Below are 25353 nucleotides of genomic sequence, written 5' to 3'. Positions count from 1 at the left end.
GGAGGGGTTGCTGCTATATTTAAAAATGTATTTCAGGGGAAACAGATGTCACTTGGTGATTTTCCATCATTCGAATACCTTTGTGCTGTATTGAAATGTTCCCCCAGAGTTCTCCTATTAATTATTTACAGGCCTCCTAAATATTATGCTAATTTTTTCGATGACTTTACAGAATTATTGTCTAGCATCTCCACTGACTTTGACTGTCTAGTTATAACTGGTGATTTTAATTTTCATACTGATGATTTGAATGACAAGGGTGCAAAATAATTTTTTACTATTTTAGACACATTTGACCTGTCTCAACATGTGAAAGAGGCTACTCATTGTAATGGGCACACCCTGGACTTGATTATCACAAAGGGTCTCATTGTTTCTGATATTTTCGTGACTGATCCTTTATTGTCTGACCACTTCTGTGTTTTCTTTAATATATCTTTTATTCCCGACATACAGACAAAATCAAATACTGTCAAAAAACGGTATATAAATGAACATTCTATGTACTCTTTAAAAATGCCATCTCCTTCTTACCACCTCCAAACCCATGTTCTGCTGATGATCTTGTAGATAACTTTAACTCCAAAATTGTGAAAGTTATAGATGTCATTGCACCAGTTACGGTTAAAACGATTTCTGGTAAGCAAAAGGCACCCTGGAGAAAAGCTGCTTTTGTAACAGCCCAGAAAAGAGATTGCCGGAAAGCTGAGGGCATCTGGCGGAAAACAAAACTTCATATTCACCATGACATCTATAAAGAGAGCCTCCGTGCCTACAATTTAGACTTAAAAAGTGCTAGAGAAACATTTTTCTCCAATATCATTAACAACAACACTAACAAGGCAAAAACCCTATTTGCAACTGTTGACAGACTGACCAACCACCCAACACAATTACCACCTGAACTCCATTCCACGCAGAAATGCAATGAGTTTGCATTATTCTATACAGATAAAATTGAAGGCATCAGACGTACCATCAATATCACCGCTTCAAACAAAAATGTTGGATCACCACCCTGTTTAGGCAAAGGTAACGTGGCAATGATGACATGCTTTAATGTCATCATCATATAATATATAAAACTCTCGCCCAAAATTCCGAAACGGAACTCCGTCCGGCTGTCACATTTCTTCCATTGATTCCCTGCAACTCCGAAACTGGACGCAGAATCGCCGACATCTTTTCCATTTCGGTAGAGATTTCACTTTTCTTTCTACGTATCCGCTCCTCATTACATTCAGTCGTGTTTAGGTACACGTTTTTAATCAAATCCTTCCCCCCCCCCCCCCCAATATTTCAAAACTGAACTGGCTTCACACCCACAGAACCTTCTCCAGCCCCAGCCCCTGCTGAACGTTCCATCGTGTGATGTCACAATGCCCAATCTTCACATATGTCCAATCGGAATGGATCCATTTACATATGCCTATGCAGGAGCCCAAGCCAATGGTGAACGTTCCATCGTGTGATGTCACAATGCCCAATGCTCAAAGACATCGTTGCCATAGAGAGGGAGTACAGAGAAGGTTCACCAGGCTGATTCCTGTTATGTCAGAACTTTCATATGAAGAAAGACTGGATAGACTCGCCTTGTAATCGCTAGATTTTAGAAGATTGAGGGGGTATCTTATAGAGACGTTTAAAATTCTTAAGGGGTTGGACAGGCTAGATGCAGGAAGATTGTTCCGGATGTTGGGGAAGACCAGAACAAGGGGTCAAAGTTTAAGGATAAGGGGGAACGCTGAATCGCCGACATCTTTTCCATTTTGGTAGAGATTTCTCTTTTCTTTCTAAGTATCCGTTCCTCATTACATTTCGACGTGTTTAAGTGTACGTTTTTAATCAAATCCTAACCCCCCCCCCCCCCCCCCCAATATTTCAAAACTAAACTGGCTTCACACCCACAGAACCTTCACCAGCACCAGCCCCTGCTGAACGTTCCATCGTGTGATGTCACAATGCCCAATCTTCACATATGTCCAATCGGAATGGATTCATTTACATATGCCTATGCAGGAGCCCCAGCCAATGGTGAACGTTCCATCGTGTGATGTCACAATGCCCAGTGCTCATAGACATCGTTGCCATAGTGACAGTACAGAGAGTCAGATGTGGGCCGAGGAGCCTTCAAGACAACATGAGATGTTCCCATATTGTGTGAAAATATTTACGTCATTCACCCCTGAACCTCGATAAGAACACCACCTGCACATCTTAATTAAATTAGAGAAAAACGGAAAAGAGGTCGGGCATTTACACTTTTAAGGCTCTGTGTGTGTCGAAGCTTCGTGTGTGTGATGCCGCACCGCTGACCCCCCCACCACCACCCCCACGCGTTGCCGAGACGGACCCGACTTCGACGACTTCAAGATACGATATTTTAAGACGGCAGGGACCCGACTTCGACGACCAAATCTCCCCTGGGGGCTACAGGTAGGGAACGGTCTTTATGCACTTTTCCAACTCTGTGTGTGGGGGTGGTTAGTGTGTGTGAGGCCCCCCCCCCCCCCCTTTGGGGGCTATTGGGGGCCGCAGGACCGCCCACGTCTTTTCCACTTCGTCAGAGATTTCGCTTTTCTTTCTAAGTATGCGCTTCTCATTTCATTCCATCGTGTTTAAGCGCACGTTTTTAATGGATAACATACACCCCCCCCCCCCCCCCCCCCAATACTTCAAAACTAAACTGGCTTATCACCCACACAAGCCCCGATGCTCAAAGACATCGTTGCCATAGTTACCGTACAGAGAATAGCCTGTGAGCCGAGGAGCTTTCAAAACAACATGAGATGTTCACATATTATGTAAAAATATTAACGTGTTTCAGACCCCTGAAACTCGATATGAACAACACATGCACAACTTAATTAAATTAGAGAAGAACGAACAATATGTCGAGATTTTAATATTCCAATCAATGCACGTTTGACATTGAGTTGTCTGCCAGTTGGCCAATCACGCGCTTTGTTTCAGGCCAGCACACAAAATGGCTGAGAGGGCTTCACAGATGCCTGTTTTACTGGAGATTCAAATGTGTTGTTCTGTGGAATAAATGTCATGGAAACTTGCATCAGCTTCATTGTATTTAGTGCAAAAAACATAAAAAAAGACAGAAGAAAGTGCTGCGAAGTGGATAAAGATGCAAGAGAACAAGGTCCATGCTGATGTGCTGGAACACAAATGAACCCATGAATCACCTACCTGAAAGGAAAGACTAAAGGCCGGAATTTATGAACATCTAACTGTATGGACTTTAATTAATCTAATTGCACCCTTTATAACGTTAATAGATTCATTCATTCATTCATTCATTCCTTATTCATTCACTCACTCACTCACTTACTCAGACATTCATTCATGAAATTGAGGGCCTGAACTATAACGCGGTGAATTGAACATTGTCACTAATGCCAGCCTGTTGTACAGTTATTATTCTATAACAGATAATCTCGGAGCTTCATGCGAAAACATGCAGGGACAAAATGCTCCGATCGCGTAACTTACGAACTCGCGGCAAATAGCAATCAATTTCACTCCCTTTTTCTCCCGTTATCATGGTCCGAAAACGAGCAGACTAACAATACTGACGACCACCCACCCCCCCCCCCCCCCCCCCCCCCCCCCCCTGCCCGGCCACAGATATGATCCTCGCCTCCACGATCGCCAATCGGCCGCTTATTAATTGAGACCGCTTCTTCACTTTACCGCGAGTACCGGTAGGTTTTCACAGGAAGCACCGAGCTTATTTCTTAACGACTAATTACTCTACAACACGCTGGCATTAGTGACACTGTTTACTTTACTGCAATAGCTTAGACCCCCACACCCCTCTCCACCTCCGATCCCACACCCCCCCTCCCTCCACACTCTTCCCCCTCTCCCTCCTCATCTTTGTGTGTGACGACAAACGCACCACCCCCCCCCCCCCCCCCTTTGGTGCAGGAGGCGCGCGCACAGCATCTTGAACGCTCAGCAAATGTTTGAATTCTTCACTAACCGTCATTCTGACTTTGCTTGTGAAGACAGGAGTCGTGGATTGCATTTGTCTGACAATAATAATCAGCTTTATTTTTATTGGATAGAATTTATTTGTTTCACATCAACCTGATCATTATATAAATCTTAAAAAGTCAATTTAATTTACAAGCTTATTTTTAAAAAAAAAATATTTTATTGCATTTCATTGTTATTTTCTTTATTTTTATCAATTTGAATTTACTAATTTAACTGTTCATTATAAATCTTCAGGAGTGCATTTCATTTTTAACATTAACATTTTATTGTTAAATTCAATATTTGTATTTCATTGAATTGATTTATTTCTCACTTAACATTACTTTTAAAGACTAATAATTTCAACACCCCTCCCTCCCCCTCCACCTCCGATCCCACACCCCCCCTCCCTCCACACTTTTCCCCCTCTCCCTCCTCATCTTTGTGTGTGACGACAAACGCACCACCCCCACCCCCCCCCCCTTTGGTGCAGGAGGCGCGCACACATCATCTTGAACGCTCAGCGATTGTTTGAATTCTTCACTAACCGTCATTCTTACTTTGCTTGTGAAGACAGGAGTCGTGGATTGCATTTGTGACGATAAAAATCAGCTTTATTTTTATTGGATTGAATTTATTTGTATCACATCAACCTGCTCATTATATAAATCTTAAAAATTCCATTTAATTTACAAGCTTATTTTTTAAAGAATAACATTTTATTGCATTTCATTGTAATTTTCTTTATTTTTATCAATTTGATTTTTCTCATTTAACTGTTCATTATAAATCTTCAAGAGTGCATTTCATTTTTAACATTAACATTTTATTGTTAAATTCTATATTTTTATTTCATTGCTTTGATTTATTTCTCACTTAACATTACTTTTAAAAACTGATAATTTCAACACCCCTCCCTCCCTCTCTCCCCCCTCCCCTCCCCCTCTTCCTCCCCTGCCTCTGAAAAAACGTTTTACTAACGTTAAATATTCCACGTTTGTTTCATCTTTACCATTTTGAAATTTCTAGATTCTAAAAGCTTGCCTTTGAAAACTAAAATCATTGAAATTTCACTTTGTCATCGTTGACTTTTTTAAAAGAAGATAAGTTGTGAGGTCGGGTGCATAGTGTGAAGACGCTCTGATCTGTTTGTGGAGGCGCAGGCATAGAGAAGAGTGCATTTCATTTAAACGAATAATTTTATAACATTACCATTTGATTGCATTTCATTGTAAAATTCATTGTTTGTTTTTCATTGAATTGATTTACTTCTCACTTAATATTACTGCATTTTAACACATACTTTTAATTTCAAAAACTGTTTAACAAAAAAATAATTGCTGACTTTTCATTGACAACTTAGATTCAAATTGATTGTTTTTTCACTGTCATCGTTGACTATTTTTTAAATTTTTTACACAAAATATTTTGACATAAACTTTTTATACGTTAAATTTACCCAATTTGAAAAATCTTTATCATTTTGAGAATACAGACTTCTTGACTATTGTCTTTAATTCATAAAGACTGTTTTCTAACATTAAAATTAACCCATTTGTTACATCTTTACAATTTTGAGATTAACGATTGTCTTTCATTGAAAACATTTTATTGGTTTTTATTTGACGTTTAAATTGATAACATATTTAAAAAGACATTTCATTGTAATTGGCAACAGGTTTCATTGTGATTGATTTCATTCTAGAGGAAAGGAACAATTTTCAAGAAATTGATCTGTTTTCTTTGACAACTGAGATTTCAACAAAATTTCTTTGTGATTTATTTCATTTGATCTCATATCTACCATTTTGAATAAATTCATCTGAGAGTGTGTTTCGGCTTTTTAAAATTCGGAAAAATTCCATTTTGTATAACTTATTACAGTCTTCATTGCCAACAGAGATTCTGTTTTCAAATCATGCCAAGAGGAAAGAATAAACATACAGGGCGGTCGTGTGATGAGAAAAAGAAACATCGAGAAGTAATGAGGAGGAGAAAGGAACAACTGACTCAGCAAGAAACAACACAAAATCTCCGAGATAATCCAGAAATAAACAAGGAGAAAAGGGCACAACAGACACAGCCAGAAACATCTCACTGTCTCCAAGATAGTCAGGGTACACAGCGGGAGAGAAGTGCACATGAGACGAACCAGGAGAGAAGGGCACAAGAGACACAGCCTGAAACATCTCAGTGTCTAGAAGATAGACAGGGGAGACAGCGGGAGAGAAGTGTACATGAGATGCAGCAAAAAACAACTCAACATCTCAGAAATAAACGAGAGAGGGAGCAGGAGAGAACAACTCAAGAGACAGAGCCAGAAAGAAGTCAACGTCTCAGAAATAAACGAGAGAATGAGCAGGAGAGAAGGACTCGAGAGACAGAGCCAAAAAGAAGTCAACGTCTCATCAATAAACAAGAGTTGGAGCAGGAGAGAAGAACACAAGAGACAGAGCCAGAAATAAGTCAACGTCTCAGAAATAAACGAGAGAGGGAGCAGGAGAGAAGGACTCGAGAGGCAGAGCAAAAAAAAAGTCAACGTCTCAGAAATAAACGAGAGAGGGAGCAGGAGATAAGGACTCGAGAGACAGAGCCAAAAAGATGTCAACGTCTCAGAAATAAACGAGAGAGGGAGCAGGAGAGAAGGACTCGAGAGACAGAGCCAAAAAGAAGTCAACGTCTCAGAAATAAACGAGAGAGGGAGCAGGAGATAAGGACTCGAGAGACAGAGCCAAAAAGAGGTCAACGTCTCAGAAATAAACGAGAGAGGGAGCAGGAGAGAAGAACTCCAGAGACAGAGCAAGAAAAAAGTCAACGTCTCAGAAATAAACAAGAGAGGGACCTGGAGAGAATAACTCAAGAGACAGAGCCAGAAACAAGTCAGCGTCTCAGAAATAAACGAGAGAGGGAGCAGGAGAGAAGAACTCAAGAAATGCATCAAGAAACATCTCAACATCTTGAGGAACATCAAGAAATAATACAAATGAGAAGGGATTCAGAGATGGGAAATGAAAGAACTGGAAGGCTGGATGAACAACGAAATGCACGACTAAAAAGGAGAAATATTAATGCTGATGTTGGTCAAATGATCCATGTTTGCCTTCATTGTCGAGCTCAACACTTCTCAGCAGAAACGACCAACTTTTGCTGCATGAAGGGTAAGGTCAAGATTGCACCTCTGAAAACACTCCCGAATGCACTCATTAATTTGTATACAGGTGACACGCCACAAGCACATGAGTTCCAAAAGAATATTAGACAATACAATTGTCTCTTTCAATTCACGTCATTTGGTGCCAAGGAAGTGATGTCACATGGATGGAATCCTTCAGTGATCATTCAAGGCCAGATTCATCATTTCATTGGTTCTTTGATGCCTGACCAAGATCAACAAAATAAATTCTTACAAATCTATTTCATGGACCCGCAAGATAGCATTGGGTTGCGAATGAGTATACTCCAAGATGCTGGTATTCAAAGGGACACTGTTGAAACGCTTGAAAACATGATAAGACTAAACAACCCTTACATTCATTCACTTGTGATGGCGATGGAGAGAATTAGAGATTTACCGGAGGCATCAATCGTTATTGATCCCAATTATCGGCCACCTTTCCAACATGAACGGAGGTTTAACACGCAAACTGCAAATGAAGTTGCCGTCCTCATAGCAAACAGTAATGAGCCTGTGGCAACATCACGCCACATTGTCTTGAGAAGTAGAGGAAGAGGAGGAGCAGAAGGAGGTCTGCAAATCATTTCAGAGTCCCATAGGTCTTATGACAGTTTTCAATACATCCTTTTCTTTCCACTTGGTGATGACGGATGGCATTCACAACTCCAAATGAGTACCGGCAGAAAATTGACACTAATGCGATATTATGCATATAGGATCATGAATCGTGACAATGAATTCAACCAGCTTTTGAGAGGAGGACGACTCTTCCAACAATATCTTGTAGATATGGCGGCTAAAATTGAAGGTGATAGACTGAATTATATTCGCATGAATCAGGTATCGTTGAGGTCAACGACGTACAAAGGACTGACGGATGCATTACATGATGATGATAACTTGGAAAACATTGGAAGGCGCATCATCCTCTCTTCAACATTTGTCGGTGGTCCCAGATATATGATGGGACGATGCCAGGACGCCATGATGTATGTTCGGAAGTATGGTACTGCTGCATTCTTCATTACAATGACCTGCAATCCAAATTGGAGCGAGATCCGACAGTGCCTCTTTCCAAATCAGCAGCCGTCTGATAGACCGGAATTAATAGCAAGAGTATTCGAGCTGAAAAGAAAAATATTCATGAAGACCGTCACTGGACCAGATGGCTTCTTTGGAAACTGTATTGCTTTCATCTTGACTATGGAATATCAGAAGAGAGGCCTGCCTCATTTCCATTGTCTGCTTTGGCTTGATGAAGCGAGTAAGCCAAGACCTCAACAATATGAAAGATTTGTGCAAGCTGAAATTCCAGACCCACAAGCAGATCCTGAGCTGCATAAATTGGTACTCAAGCACATGATCCATGGACCGTTCTGCAAGGCCACATCTCGATGTTGGAAGGAAGGAAGATGCACCAAGAGATTCCCAAAGCCATTTGTCGAAAGCACAATGTATGGAGATGATTCGTATCCTCTGTACAGGAGAAGATCTCCCGCAATGGGAGGATTTCAGGGACATCAAGAAGGACGTTCGTTAAAGACTATTACTTCTAATTGGGTTGTGCCCTATAATGCAGAACTATTGAAGGCTTTCAAATGTCACCTCAACGTCGAAATATGCTGCTCTGTACAGTCAATCAAATACGTCATCAAGTACACCTTGAAGGGATGTGATCAGGCAGCTTTTGGAATTAACGTAAATGACGAGATTAAACAGTACCTGAATGGAAGATACATTGGTCCTTCAGAGGCAGGGGCATCAGTCCTTGGATTTCTTACTCATGAGAGACACCCCCCTGTCATTCGACTTGATATACATCTACCAGACCAACAACAAGTATTTTTTGATGCTGCTCAGCAAGGGATGAATGATGGAATTGCGAGAACCACTTTGACTGAATTTGTTCGATTGAGTTCTGAAGATCCGTTTGCAAGAACACTATTGTACGTTGATGTACCTCGATTTTATACATGGAGCAGCAAGAGATGGCAAAGAAGGAAGGTTGGAAAGAGTGTGGATAACTTCCCAGGTATTTTTGAAGTCAACGTTCTTGGACGAATACATGTCATTTCTCCAAAACTAGGTGACCTCTTCTACATGAGACTGCTTCTGCATCACGTGAAAGGACCAGTGTCTTTCGAGTCCTTGAAGACACATAATGGAGTAATTCTTCCTTCCTTCAAAGACGTCTGCAGAGAAAGAGGTTTGTTGGAAGCTGACGACCATTGGCAACAAACAATGGAAGATGCTGAAATGACAAGACTCCCCAGGGCAATCAGGGATTTGTTTGTTGTTCTGCTGACAAATACTGACATCAATGATCCTCTACAATTATGGGATCGCTTCAAGAATTGCATGTCTGAGGATTACCTTGAAAGCGAGCGAAGAAGAAAAAGTGGTCAGAATATCACAATTGATGACAGACATCATGATCAGGCTCTCTTTTATATTCAGGACAAGCTTGAGAATTGCAACACCACACTGGAAAATTTTACCTTGCCCCGACCAAGAAATGAAAGGATGGACATTGATGGTGAAAATGTTGATTTACTTAATGAATTGAATTACAATAGATCAGAACAACAGCGATTTGTTGATGAGAATGAGCCTCTGCTGAATGCTGAGCAGAGAGAAGTTTATGACCATGTGTGCGACTACTTGCAGAGGGATCTATCTTCAATGATTTTCATTGACTCACCAGGAGGAACAGGAAAAACATTTATCATAAATTTGATCCTCTCCACGGTTAGAGCTCAAGGTCAAATTGCCATTGCTGTAGCATCGTCTGGTATTGCAGCCACATTAATGCCTGGTGGAAGAACTGCACATTCACGATTCAAGATACCTATCCATGTGACGGAGGATTCAACATGCAACATCAACAGCAACTCTAAAACGGGAGATTTCTTCAGGAGAGTGAAGCTCATTGTTTGGGATGAGTGTCCAATGATTAGGAGGGAGTGCTTTGAAGCGGTGGACAGAACTCTTCAAGATGTATGCCGCAAAAAGGATCATTTTGGCGGAATTCTTACCATTTGTTGTGGTGATTTTAGACAACTCCTTCCTGTAGTGAAGATGGGAAGTGATATTGATGTTCAAAACGCCTGCATCAAGACATCGTACTTGTGGCGGACTTTCACAAAGTTTGAATTGAAGAGAAATATGCGATTGAGCGAAGGAAAGGGCGAGTATTCTAAATTTTTGTTGGATGTAGGAGAGGACAAGATTGCAAAGAATGAAGACAATGAAATTAACATTCCAGAAGACATGGTTCTCTCAGCAAGAACACTGGATGACTGCATTGATTATATCTATCCAACATTTGACCACCCTGCAACATTATTCTCTAACAATTGTATCTTGGTTCCTCACAATGATACGATGAGAAGAATCAATTCTGCGTGTGTCAGACGCTTCCCTGGAACCATGAGGGAGTACTATTCTTTCAATTCTGTCACTGACGGAACAAATTCAACTCACTTCCCAACGGAATTCCTCGATTCAGTCGAGATTTGTGGTTTACCACCACACAAATTGGAGTTGAAGAAAGGATCTCCAATTGTTTTAATCAGAAACTTGCAACCCCCAAAGCTATGCAATGGAACGAGGTTGATTGTAGAACAGCTACACAATAATCTCATAGTTGCTAGAATCAACATGGGGGCCTACAAAGAAGATATTGTTCTAATTCCTAGGATGAAGATCAATTTGACAGAAGATGAAAACATTCCCATTAGGCGGAGCCAATTCCCTATTCTGTCGAGTTTTGCAATGACAATTCATAAGGCACAAGGACAAACCATGGAGAAGGTCTTGATATACCTTGAGAAACCAGTATTTCAACATGGCCAACTATATGTAGCTCTTAGCAGAGGAAAGGTGAAGGAACAAGTAAAAGTGTTCCTGAAAGATGGGACATCAACCAGGAATGTTGTGATTAAACAAATGCTTTGTTGAGAAATGACTGCTGCATTAAGTGCTCAAATTTTCCTAAAGTCAATGAAAGTAGGCAAAACTGAAGGCAAAAAGCGATGCAGGAAGGAACTGAATGTCCAGAGTTTCGACACTTTTGATTATTGCTCCTCAGTTCAACAAGGGATGTTTAACACAGGAATCGCATTTCTGCACACAAAAGTTTAAAATGCTGCCTCAGAAAAAGCTTCAAGGACACATTAAGTGACATGTAAAATCTTAACAGTTGTATTTGATTTTTGGATCGAAAGTTGCTGGAGCTGTTCTCATGCTTCACGATAAAGCTTGCAGATGGATTATTTGCTGCAGGATATAAAACTACAGGCTTGCACATCTAGGGTATATGTATCAGGTACAGTTCAATTGTTGAGTCAATTATTGAGTAAATGATGATTGACGAGATATTGATGTTTGAGGATTTGGTGTTGGTAATGGCATTGCGTATCAAGGTTATGTGGTTAATTTCTGCCTTGTAGGAAATTATCGTTACCTTTTCTGTTGTTTGACATGAGTGTTACTTTCCACTTTGGTCTATTGTCGAGTTATTTTGTTTGTAAGGATTGACTGCATTTTCCCAGGAGTTGCAGTGGAATTGAAAATTCTGTAACCATCAGTGAAAATCAACTTCAGATCTTAAGATGGATGAAAGGTCAGTATTTGAGATTATTTCAGACCCGTGCATTGTTTTTTTTTATCCATGATACAAATTTACTTCAGTTTTATCAGAATGCCCTAATACCATTCAAATGCTGCCTTTTTGTCTAGAGCTGTCACTGTCGCCTCATTTCTGGATCCGAGATATTTAGACTGAACGTCTTTGGGATCTGCGAGAAATAAATGAAGGACAGTAGGGAACAAGCAACACAACAAGAAATTGATAGAAAACACCGAAATTGGTATATGATACAAAAACTCTTCTTTATTTGTATGTTGATGGATTGACAGATAGAATTTTATAAATATCTACATTGAAATAAATATCTCCTTTTTTTAAATTCATGCCCAGAAGCAGGAGCAAACAAGTTGCATGATGGTGAATGGACACTGTAAAGAGATGTTGAGAAGCAGCATGGAGCAGAAGTGAACAAGAGACAGAACAAGAAAGGACTGAACCTCTTGAGGAGCTTCAAAAATTATTGGAAGTTTGCATGGAACAAGAGACACAACAATAAGCTTCCAAATTAAATACAAAATGGTACATAATTGTGTAATGTTTTTTTTTTAAATTATAGGTAAATGAATTTATATACATAATTGTCTTAAGAAGTTTATAAATGTCTACAATAGATGAAATTACCTTTACAAATTTATGAATATCTACATCGTGATAAATATCTTTCTCTTTTTTTTTCATCATGCAAAGAGATGGGAGCAATCGAGTTGCTGGATGTTCAAGGAACAACACAAAGCAACGTTGAGAAGCAGTAATGAGCAGAACAGCACAAGAGACGAGAGGAAGTTGCCAAAATACAGCCAGATCGGTACACGGTAGTACAATGTTTATAGAAGTTTCTCACCCCTCCCCCCCCCCCCCAAAAACGCCGTTGGGGAAACAGACCCAACGGGTCTGCACTTGGTCTAGTAGACTTTAAAACTCTTGTGGAAACGGTGACACAACTAAGGCCATCCACCTGCTGCCTTGATGCTTTACCTACCAACTTCTTTAAGAATGTTTTTGACTGCCTAGCAATAGACATACTGCAAATAGTTAACAGCTCTCTTCAATCAGGCAATTTCCCTAAAGCCTTGAAAACTGCAGTTATTAAACCTCTTTTAAAAAAGCGGAGCCTAGATGCCTCTATTATTAACAACTATAGACCAATATCAAACCTATCTTTCATAAGTAAAATCATTGAGAAAGTTGTCCTCCAGCAACTTAATCACTTCCTGGCTTCAACTGGCTGCTACGACAACTTCCAGTCAGGATTTCGACCTCTTCATAGCACCGAGACCGCTCTTATTAAAGTTGTAAACGACATCCGTCTTAACACAGACTCTGGCAAAGTTTCAATATTAATGCTATTAGACCTCAGTGCTGCATTCGACACTGTTGATCACTCAATACTTTTGGACAGGTTGGAAAAATGGGTGGGGCTCTCAGGCACAGTCTTAAGTTGGTTCAGGTCATATTTACAAGATAGGAACTATTTTGTTTCCATTGGCGACTTTGTATCAGAACCAACCAAGTACCGCAAGGTTCGATCTTAGGGCCCTCTTTATTCAACATCTACATGCTCCCACTAGGGCAAATCATGCGAAATAATAATATTGACCACCACTGCTATGCCGATGACACTCAAATCTATGTAGCGCTATCACCAAATGACTATCGCCCCATAGATCTGTTGTGCCAGTGCATTGAGCAAGTCAAAGACTGGATGTGCCAAAATTTTCTCCAACTAAATAAGGACAAAACGGAGATAATTGTTTTTGGTGCTAAAAAAGAAAGGCTTAAAGTAACCCAACACCTTCACTCTCTGTCCCTGAAAACTTCAAACAAAGCCAGAAATCTTGGGGTCATTATGGATTCAGATTTAAATTTCGACAGTCACATCAAATCAGTAACAAAATCGGCCTACTATCACCTCAAAAACATAGCAAGATTAAGAGGACATGTCAGCTCAAGACTTAGAAAAACTTGTACATGCCTTTATTAATAGTAGGCTAGATTATTGTAACGGTCTCCTTGCAGGTCTTCCAAAAAAAACTGTCAGGCAGCTACAGCTTGTTCAGAACGCTGTTGCTAGAGTTCTAACAAAGACCAAAAAAATTGAGCATATTACACCAATTCTTAAATCCTTACATTGGCTCCCTGTATGTCAGAGAATTGATTTTAAAATCCTGCTGCTCACCTATAAATCACTACATGGTTTAGGGCCAAAGTATATCACTGACATGCTTCCACTATATAAGCCTTCTAGACCGCTAAGATCTTCTGAAACCAATCTGCTAGTGATTCCCAGAGTAAATACAAAACATGGGAAAGCAGGATTTAGTTACTATGCAACAAATAGCTGGAATAAACTTCCTGAAGATTTAAGACTTGCCTCAACTTTGACCACTTTTCAAAACAAGACCGAAAACTTTTATGTTTACTTTAGCTTTCAGCTAAATCTTAACTACATTGCACTTTTAACTTTTGCACTTTTTATAATGCATTTTTAATTTTGCTTTTCTTTTCTTTTAGTTCTTCTATTTTATTTCATTTTATTATTTCATTTATTGTATGACATGTTTGTATGTGAAGCACTTTGAGTCTGCCTCGTGTATGAAATGTGCTATATAAATAAAGTTGCCTTGCCTTGCCTTGCCTAAATGGAAAAGTATATTATGGTTTTCATCTTTTCCCGAAGTAAAATTTCACATTTTTCTACCGATACTTAATCATTTTGAGAACTCTTCTAGTGTTTCCATATTTTTTTTAAACACAACACTGCATTTTTGAAATGTTGGTTTTGTCCCACTATAAATATGTTAGATTTGTTTTTTGCTTGGACCTTTTAATCCACTTCATGATCTTTTGTATATTTGTAAGTCCAAATTCATTTTTTCCCTTTAGATTCTTAGATAGCTAGCCTAGAATTTTGCCACATCAGAAAAACAAGTGTTGCAAAGTTGAAAATTGTATTACTGTGACATCATGTAATTTGCTGCATTATTTTAGTGAGTGATTTGTTAACCTAACATCCAGCTCAGCAAAATAATGGCAAATACCAAATTCATCTCCAGGGAGATTTTCAATGACATTGGTCTAAATAACGACTGCCATTGATCACGGAGAAGAGCCAGCTTTTATTAATCAAGCTGAAACTGAATATCATTAAACAGCAAATCTATGTTCTTGTAGTCTGATTGTTGCATGCTGTAAGCATGTTTATAGAACTGTACAGCACAAGAACAGACCCTTTGGGCCACAGTGTCTGTGTTGAACATGATGCCAAGACCATCTCTTGCTTACCTGTGTATTTAATCCATATCCCTACATTCCTTGCACATTCATGTGCCGATCAAAAAGCCTCAAATGCCACTATCATTTCTATCTCATCCCCAACCTTAGGCACTCAACCTGTGTAAAAAATGAAATAAAAATAGATCTATAAAGATTGTCCTCCACATTGCATTCAAACTTTGCAGCCCACACCTTAAAGCTATGCCCTCTAGTATTTGATTTTTCCATTCTGCAGATTAAAAAGATTCTGACTGTATCTGATCTATGCCACTCATTTTATATACTTCTATCAGGTCTCGGTGAAACCTCTGAAGTTCGAGGGAAAACAATCTTAATTCTGACTAACCTCTCCCTGTCGCAAATACCCCCTAACCCAGACAAACTTAACAATTTCAGACATTTGCAATCACAAATATCTTATAGTGCCTCTGGATCTTACACTCCTAATCATAGTTCGACGACAGATGGCACAATGGGCTAAGTGTTCGGCTGGCGACCGGAAGGTAGCCGGTTCGAATCCCGCTTGGAGTGCATACTGTCGTTGTGTCCTTGGGCAAGACACTTCACCCACCTTTGCCTGTATGTTAATGTGTGTGAGTGATTGGTGGTGGTCGGAGGGGCCGTAGGCGCAGATTAGCAGCCACGCTTCCGTCAGTCTGCCCCAGGGCAGCTGTGGCTACAGAAGTAGCTCACCACCACCGAGTGTGACTGAAGAATGTATGAATAATGCGATGTAAAGCGCCTTGAGAATTCTAGAAAGGCGCTAGATAAATCCCATCCATTATAGTTGTCAAGAAGTTAGTCCTCAAGACAACATAGATTAGTAATTATTTCTGAAGAGGCGGAATTGAGAATATCATTTTTTACACAGAGAGTGGTGAATCTGTGGAATTCTCTGCCACAGAAGGTAGTTGAGGCCAGTTCATTGGCTATATTTAAGAGGGAGTTAGAGGAGGCCCTTGTGGCTAAAGGGATCAGGGGGTATGGAGAGAAGGCCGGGATGGGATACTGAGTTGGATGATCAGCCATGATCATATTGAATGGCGGTGCAGGCTCGAAGGGCCGAATGGCCTACTCCTGCACCTATTTTTTATGTTTCTATGTTTCTAATTAAAATTTCAAAGTTACTGAGTTTTGATTCTGCTTCATATGTGGAAAGAAGTATGACTTTACATGGAAGCATTGGAGAGGATACAAATATGATCAACAGGTGTGGTACCAAAATTGGGAATTACTCCTCAATTTTGAACAATTAGTTAATTTGGCTGGGAACAACAGGAACTTAACAAGATACTTAGGTTCTCCATTTCACCCACAACCAACCCTTACAGACAACCATGGCTTATTCCAGACCCAACCATATGTCACTTTAACCACTTCTTTGCTGTGGCGAGCCAGGAAAGGGATGAGGCCCTCATTCAGGTTCCCAGTGTAGTAGTGGAGAGGGCAGCGACTCATGCCAAGTTCCTTACACAGCAGTGTCATCACTGACATATCTAAACAATAAAGCAATGATGATCTATTTTAGCATAATTCCACGCCATTATTCCATTCCTGGACACATCCTGAGCAGTAAACAAGATGCTGCGTAGCATCAATCTTTTTACTTAGATCCTTTCACTTTGTTTGATTCTGTGTGGCACTTTAATGAAGGCCTTCGAAACATCTCTGGTTCTGATGTATCTTTTGCAGGTTAAGAGTTGTGTAGACGAGGCGGCCATTTCACCAAACATTTTCGCTTGTTTCGCCAAGGCCTGCATCTGTTTTTTGGGCCCCCCCCCCCCCCCCCCCGTTCTGTCTTTTCTCCCCCCCAGATGCACTCTAATTTCTCCCACCATCTCCTTCTTCTTTAACCCTCTACGTCCTATATATATAGAAACATAGAAAATAGGTGCAGGATTAGGCCATTCAGCCCTTGCAGCCAGAACCACCATTTAATATTATCATGGCTGATCATCCAGAATCATAACCTTGTTCCTGCTTTCTCCCCATAATCCCTTGATTCCATTAGCCTTAAGTGCTATATCTAACTCTCTCTTGATTTGCCCTACACTGCCACCTGTGGCAGAGAATTCCACAGATTCACAACTCTCTGAGTGAAAAGGTTTTTCCTCATCTCAGTCCTAAATGCTCCCCGTCCCCGTCCGTCCCCGTCTGTGTCCGTCCGTCCCCGTCCCCGGGGCTCGAAGCGGGCGCTCACTCCCTCACTGGACTGTGTTGTGTGAAACGTTGTTTGACCAGTTCAAAAAGGTTTTAATCTAGAACTAGACGGGCGTTTAGCGCGAAGCGCGAGGGGGAGGGGGAGGGGGAGGGGGAGGGGGGAGAGGGGGGGGGGAGGGGAGGGGGAGGGGGAGAGGGGGAGAGGGGGGGGGACAGAGAGGGAAAGAGAGAGGGGGGGAGAGAGGGAGAGGGAGAGGGGGGGGGAGGGGGAGGGGGAGAGGGAGGGGGAGAGGGAGAGGGAGGGGGAGAGGGAGGGGAGGGGGAGGGGGAGGGGGAGAGGGAGAGGGGGGGGGAGGTACAGCAATAAAACATAGAAACATAGAAATTAGGTGCATGAGTAGGCCATTCGGCCCTTCGAGCCTGCACCGCCATTCAATATGATCATGGCTGATCATCCAACTCAGTATCCCGTACCTGCCTTCTCTCCATACCGTCTGATCCCCTTAACCACAAGGGCCACATCTAACTCCCTCTTAAATATAGCCAATGAACTGGCCTCGACTACCCTCTGTGGCAGAGAGTTCCAGAGATTCACCACTCTCTGTGTGAAAAAAGTTCTTCTCATCTCGGTTTTAAAGGATTTCCTCCTTATCCTTAAGCTGTGACCTCTTGTCCTGGACTTCCCCAACATCGGGAACAATCTTCCTGCATCTAGCCTGTCCAACCCCTTAAGAATTTTCTAAGTTTCTATAAGATCCCCTCTCAATCTCCTAAATTCTAGAGAGTATAAACCAAGTCTATCCAGTCTTTCTTCATAAGACAGTCCTGACATCCCAGGAATCAGTCTGGTGAACCTTCTCTGCACTCCCTCTATGGCAATAATGTCCTTCCTCAGATTTGGAGACCAAAACTGTATGCAATACTCCAGGTGTGGTCTCACCAAGACCCTGTACAACTGCAGTAGAACCTGCCTGCTCCTATACTCAAATCCTTTTGCTATGAAAGCTAACATACCATTCGCTTTCTTCACAGCCTGCATCTCTGGTTGTGATGTATCTTTTGCAGGTTAAGAGTTGTGTAGACGAGGCGGCCATTTCACCAAACATTTTCGCTTGTTTCGCCAAGGCCTGCATCTGTTTTTTGTGCCCCCCCCCGTTCTCTCTTTTCTCCCCCCCCCCCCCCCCCCCCCAGATGCACTCTAATTTCTCCCACCATCTTTAACCCTCTCCGTCCTATCTATATAGAAACATAGTAAATATGTGCATGATTAGGCAATTCAGCCCTTGCAGCCAGAACCACCATTTAATATTATCATGGCTGATCATCCAGAATCCTAACCTTGTTCCTGCTTTCTCCCCATATCCCTTGATTCCATTAGCCTTCAATGCTATATCTAACTCTCTCTTGATTTGCCCTACACTGCCACCTGTGGCAGAGAATTCCACGGATTCACAACTCTCTGGGTGAAAAGGTTTTTCCTCATCTCAGTCCTAAATGGCCGATCCCTTATTCTCCCCCAACATGGGGAACATTTTCCTGCATCTATCCTGTCCAATCCCTTAAACATGTTATGTTTCTATAAGGTCCCATCTTATGCTTCGAAATTCCAGTGAATACAAGCCCAGTCTAAATTCCAGTGAATATAAGCCCATTATCTCGCTCCTTCTGTATTGTATTTCACCCCTTTTCTCTCATTATCTGACAGCCTTGTCTCTTTTTTATTTCCAGTGTTTATCCGCCCATCTGCCAATAAAACCTCCTCGCCTGTATTCACATATAACTTGCTAGGCTTCGTCTCCTCCCACTTCTTTTTCAGCTTTCTCACCTTCCCTATTACAACCAAAAAAAAATCACCTATTCATTCCCTTCAGTGATGTAGCCTGACCTGCTGAGTTATACCAGCACTGCATCAGGGCTTTTTTTCCCCTGTTGCCAACCTAGGCAGCTTTTTCAGTTGCCAAATGACAGTTTAGGTGGTCATTTGAGACGGCTTGCATGGCGTGTGCGGTAATGTGCTCGGACGAAGTGCGCAGTTACCAGTCGGAATTATGCTCATTGAAGCATTCACATATTATTTCTGCTTCAAATAAAGTCACAAACTAAACATATTCACCAATCAAGACATGATATATACCACAATAACATGCAGCAAAATTATAATACAGTATCTTAACTCTTTTTACACATTGCAATGAATGCAATTTCTATTATTTCTTTCCACTTCCAAACAAATGTGGTTGGATGATTCAGCGTATGATCAACCTGTGTCAATAAATCCTGGACCATGGTAACATATATGCTTAACCATGCACGCTACAGATTGATGCAAGCATGTTTTCTGTGAAGGACCAAAAATTATCATGACATGGCCATAGCATGGGTCGTTATTGGTACATAAACTCTCTTGCTTCCCACATAATTTATCCACAACAAAATATACAGGTTGCAAGGAAATTTCTAAAGGCATTTTATGATAATAGCTGTTAAAACCGACGATACCCATCTGACAGGTTAAACATTACACTAACTGACAAGAACTGTCTGTGGAATTCTCTGCCTCAGAGGGCGGTGGAGGCCGGTTCTCTGGATACTTTCAAGAGAGAGCTAGATAGGGTTATAAAGATAGCGTAGTCAGGAGATGTGGGGAGAAGGCAGGAACGGGGTACTGATTGGGGATGATCAGCGATGATCACATTGAATGGCGGTGCTGGCTCGAAGGGCCGAATGGCCGACTCCTGTACCTATTGTCTATAAGAGATGGCCAAATGACATAACTGCAGCAAATGTTCTTTTGGCAATATGTTTAAAGGTGTCAAAAAGCCACATTACCGGACATTCAGATTAGATGTATGTGTCGTGAACAGCAATGAAGATACCAAGTTTGTACGCACCAGATTATTTTTTTTAATTGATAAACGCTGTTTCCATCATTCCCACTTTAGGTGGCCATTGGCAATTGGGCAACCGTTAATTTCGAGCCCTGCTGTATGTTTTATCTTTGGTGTGCTAGTTGTAAATGTGCGCGGCATCTACTAAATTATTTAGTTTTTATGTACCCTGCTACCATATCTTTAATTTAAGTCCACAGTCTAGCATTTCCCGAATGCTGATGCCAGCCTAACTGACCTGCAGTTCCTCATTTTCTATCTCCCTCTCCAGAAAAAGTGAGGCGTCATTTGCTCTCTTCCAATTTGTGTGAACCATTCTGCAACCTACGGAATTTTGGAAGATGATGAACAGTGCGCCTGCCTGAAAGACTACGGATCAAGTTCTGGAATTTGGGCAGCTATTTTCCAGCCGGCACGGACTCCATCTTCTATGTCGTCAACTCTACGATTCGTTGAAACTGGCAAGACGTCTGATTCACACAACACAGTGGAAACCTGGAGCGATGTCCCCAAAAGGCTTTTTGGATGCTGTGGGTCAGTTGGTACTTTCACTGCCATGTTAGATAGGAATTTTGGTGGGAGGGTTAATGAGGGATTCGGAGCAAATGTGCATAAATTAATCTGAGCACAGGCCTTCCCTGACTAACAAATGGATTCCATTTGTACAGATGTTGATTTTTTACGTCAGAAAATAGACAAAAATCACTCTATGTTTACCATTTTGTAATGAATGGCATTAAAAAACACATAATGCTGACAAGAAGGAACAATTGTTAAATGAGACAAAACTAGTTCTAACGTTCCTAGAAATGAACGTATGTATGTACATCGGACTTTTGAATTTAATATTGGAACTTTTCTGCATGTATGGGCGTCTCGTAATTGGGGCATTTGTTACTCTGGGATGGCCTGTGTACTGCTCTGTCATGGTCTAATTTAATGTCAAGAAATATATTAGAGGAACTGAATTGATTATGCTTTTAGCTTTGAAGAGGGATGTTGTGCTGATCATCTAATTGAGGTATAGAAAAGTATTTATGGCACGGAATATAATGTTATATTCAGGAGGTAGGGAGGGACGGAATGCTGAGGCACAACAAATTTGCCGTATGCTTGTTTAGTTTCTGTAATGAAGAATGAATTGTAATCTGGCAAGCAAAGCCATGAATGGATTGTCTCACGATTCCCAGGCACACTTTGCACATGCCTGGCTATTTCACGTAATAGATCCAAAGTATTGCCTTTGATTCTTTTTCACTAAATCTGTATCCCTTGGTTGGAAACCTTTATGCCTTTGACAATAAGCGTATGTACGTGACTGATCTATGAACACTTATTTTAACCTTCTCTAAGCACGACAATCCCACTTTCTTTGGATTTTTCATGGAAGTGAAGCCTTTCATCTTGATACCATTCTTGTTGTTTAATGCAGTCGAACAGACTTGTGTAGAAGCGATTTGTAAAAACGTAGCATACCTTGCTTTTATACTTTGCTTCTCTGTTCCAAAGGTTCGATGTTCCTTTTTTAAACTGACTACTCAACCAACTTGTTCTGCAATTGTTAAACATTGCCTTTGTACATCTGCAGCGGTCTCTGTCCCAACATCCCCCATAAAATTGTACCATTTAGTTTACATGGAATTCTAGAGGTGAGAGCTGGGTTCCTGTTCCTTCTCCGTTGCTAATGTAGCACATCGTGCAGTGTAGCATTGAATCCACTGATGAGGTGATGTGGAATGCTTGGTTTTAGGTACTGGTCATTCCAACCAATGACAGGACTCAGACACAAGTCATAGACAACTCTAGACTGTCATTAGAACATTGGACATTAAAAACTACTGTAGAATTGCATGTAAACATGGGTGACAAACTGCATTAATATTTCCCATGATTACAAGCATCTGATAATACCACAACATACTCCTGCCAGAAATGTTAAAATGAGTTCTTTTTGCCAGTCTATTCAAGAAAACTTGAGTCAAACCATTGCTGCTAAAATCAGTTCTTTATTCTGTCAGCGCTGGAGAATTCTTTAAACCTTCCAACACAGAGTTAGAAACTCTGGGGCAGGTCGAAAGAATTACTGACTTTGGCATAAATGTAACACATTATATAGGTAAAAGACAAGGATAACACAAAAGGAGTGGCAAACTATTAACCAATCATTATGGTTTACCATACATTTAACTTATTTGCATTAACCAATCAACTAAATCCTCTCCATTGATTGACAACACGTATAGTCACATGATTTTCCCTTTTCCAGCCCCTTTACAACCTTCTTCCCCTCTGTGGTTTCTTCAACCTCTTTGCTCAAAATCATTTTATTTCAATAAAGCAAAACCACAGATATACAACTAATTCTCAGAATATATACATAATACAACAATCACACAACACATACATACAAAACATATTTTCACTTTTGGAAGAGAAAGTTATTTCTAAAACTCCGATTTAAACAAAGTCTAATACTTACAATCATAATTAAACACAATACACTTCAAAATTAATTTCCTTACAACCACATAGTTAAAATACAGTTACCTATGGATTACAAAGATTAAAGATGAGTTTTGCCTCATTCTTACAAAGTGATAAAGACAAAGTTCTAATCACACAATTCCCAACTACAGACACATAAAGGCCATTAATTGTCACACTTGATTGCTTCGTCCCAAGCTCGGGTCTAATTTCATTCTGTATTACAACCTCCCCCTACTATCTCTGGAGGAAAGGAATGTAACGCCTCTTCACTAAAAGCATTCCTCACAACAAATGAAAGAGTATCAAAACAGAGTTACTTTCTCAGTTTCTGGTAACCATAAGAAATCCTTTTGCAAAGGTCACACAACCATCACCTCTGTCTTATCTCTTATCCCAACATAAACACATGAAAACAGCACAAACCATCTCACAGTCTAGTATCTACCCTTGGTGCCTACTATCCCATAGGCAACCATAAATCGCCTTAAATGACACAGCCAAACTCTGATATGTGTCACAAAGGAAGAAGGATGGTGCCCATGTCATGGAGAAAGATCCCATTTACAACTTCCATTATAAACAGTTCAGATCAACCTATTCAGATCAACCTTTCCATGTTATGATAAGCCATCTGTTCTCCTGTGTGTGTTCTTTGTTCTTTATTTCTTTGTGGAGGCCTGTATTTCTGAAAGTCCCAACTCCAAACCCTTCTTTTGCAACTTAACACAAGTTCCTTAAGAACTTATCATTTGAGCAATTTTATAATATATTTCCTCATTCCCTCTTCTGGTCATATTATGACCACTAATAGGATAATAACACAGCATAGACTCATCAGCATTGGCTTATTAGTCATCCAAGTTTATTCCTAACCTCAGATGCTTTATAGCCCCCAAAACCCGGACCACGTAGGTCGGCAGGTTGGCTTGTTGACACCAATGCTGTTCCCTACTCCTCTGCTGTGTTTCAAACCCTAGCCCTTGGGGTGCTCAACTATTCTAGGCTTCATACCACTAGTCTATCTCCAATTTATTCATTCTTATACATTTATCTTCTAACAATTCTTTTTCAACCTGCGCATTTACCATCCTTACAACATCCTCATCCTTTATATTGGAATTTCTTCTTCTTCTAGATGTTGCAATAATATCTTCTCACCAGTTTTCACATTACCCAAGGCTGTCATTAGTCTAGCACTAATAATCTAACAATAGCAATTCCCACGAACAAACACAAAACCACTATTGCTGCTCATATGGCCCTACTAATGATCCAATTATATAACCAATACAACAATTACAGCACTGAAACAGATCATATCAGCCCTTCTAGTCCGTGCCGAACACTTATTCTCCCCTAGTCTCAGTGGGAAAAGCTTATCCACGTCAACTCTGTCTATCCCTCTCATCATTTTAAAGACCTCTGTCAAGTCCCCCCTTAACCTTCTGTGCTCCAAAGAATAAAGACCTAACTTATTCAACATTTCTCTGTAACTTAGTTGCTGAAACCCAGGCAACATTCTAGTAAATCTCCTCTGTACTCTCTCTATTTTGTTGACATCCCTCCTCTAATTAGGCAACCAAAATTGTACATTGTGTATCCTCACAACCCGGGTAAGAATGCTCATTGTCACGAGGTAGTGGCAAACAGTTAGACGGTGGGGCTAAGGTCTCATCATAAGGGATGGTGACAGTTACTAACAGTTGACATATTACTAACCGTTCAGTCCTCCCCCCTTCTGGAGACACTGCAAATAGGCTATTGACTGTAACACACAGTTTGTCCTTTACCAAATAATTCATTATGGGCTTGTCCAAACATGATAGTCTCTTTCTTCCAATGCCCGTTTTTACTGTCTCTTTTGCTCATGTCCTTTCTTCTGTAACCAAAGGTATACCTCTAATGCTTCTCGATAGCATAATCCATTTTACAAATGTCCCTTTGCCGAGTTTTCTTCCAAGGGATTCCGTCTGCAGAAAAAGTCAAACTTGCACCATCGAAACTAACAGGGTAATTCCCACAGGTGTCGGTTATCTAAGTCTACCTGCCGATCGGGCTGACGCAGTATCCCATTGCAATAGTCAATCTTGGTGACATTCCAGATTCCAAAGGCATCCGGGCCATTGCACTGTACCACATCTCCTTTGCAGAGGTGAAAGATTCTGCTTAATTGTCCCAGGACACATCGTCCAATATTTCCTTCATCTGTTGTAACATCAGGGTGCAGAGCAGGATGAATCGCCTCATTTTAATCTATCTGGAATAAGCAAAGGCTCACACAAAAAGCTCATTTCTTACTTAATTAGCTTAAACAACTATTCACTCAATTTAAACGTCCTTCAGTCAGTCAGTCCAGTAATCAGTCGCATACTCTTAACCATGTAGCAAAATAAGGATTCAAAAATAAACTTATTAAGATTCAAAACTAAACTTATAATAATACAACTAAACTTATAATGATACAACTCCCAAGCAAAGCAGAAATGTAAAAACTAAAAACTCTTGAGTTGAAAATAAAATTACTCTTCTCCCCCCTTTTGATTGGGCTCCCCAATCAATTTGCAGTGGTGCAGGTGAACCCATGCAGCACAACCCTCGACCTTGGCAGCGGTCGGAGTGGTGAGGATGACCTAGAAGGGACCATCCCAATGTGGGTCCAAGTGCTTACGCATCCAGTTCCTGATCAGCACATAGCAACCTGCTCAGTATTAGATGGAACTTTGAGT

At 40.7% G+C, this 25353-nt stretch overlaps 1 long non-coding RNA gene across 1 annotated transcript; it reads right to left on the bottom strand.

Moving 5' to 3' along the window:
• Positions 1 to 13019: 13019 nt before the first annotated feature.
• Positions 13020 to 25031, bottom strand: LOC116966199. The gene is made up of 3 exons (XR_004409928.1): positions 24926 to 25031; positions 24186 to 24192; positions 13020 to 13030 (listed from the first exon to the last, which is right to left on the bottom strand). It is a non-coding gene; the product is annotated as an uncharacterized LOC116966199 (long non-coding RNA).
• Between the last annotated feature and the right edge of the window lie 322 nt (positions 25032 to 25353).

Source organism: Amblyraja radiata, chromosome 36 (genome assembly GCF_010909765.2).
Source record: "Amblyraja radiata isolate CabotCenter1 chromosome 36, sAmbRad1.1.pri, whole genome shotgun sequence".
NCBI lineage: Eukaryota > Metazoa > Chordata > Chondrichthyes > Rajiformes > Rajidae > Amblyraja > Amblyraja radiata.
Note: the sequence above shows the minus strand (reverse complement) of the source record. Positions and strands in the feature narration are given on the sequence as shown.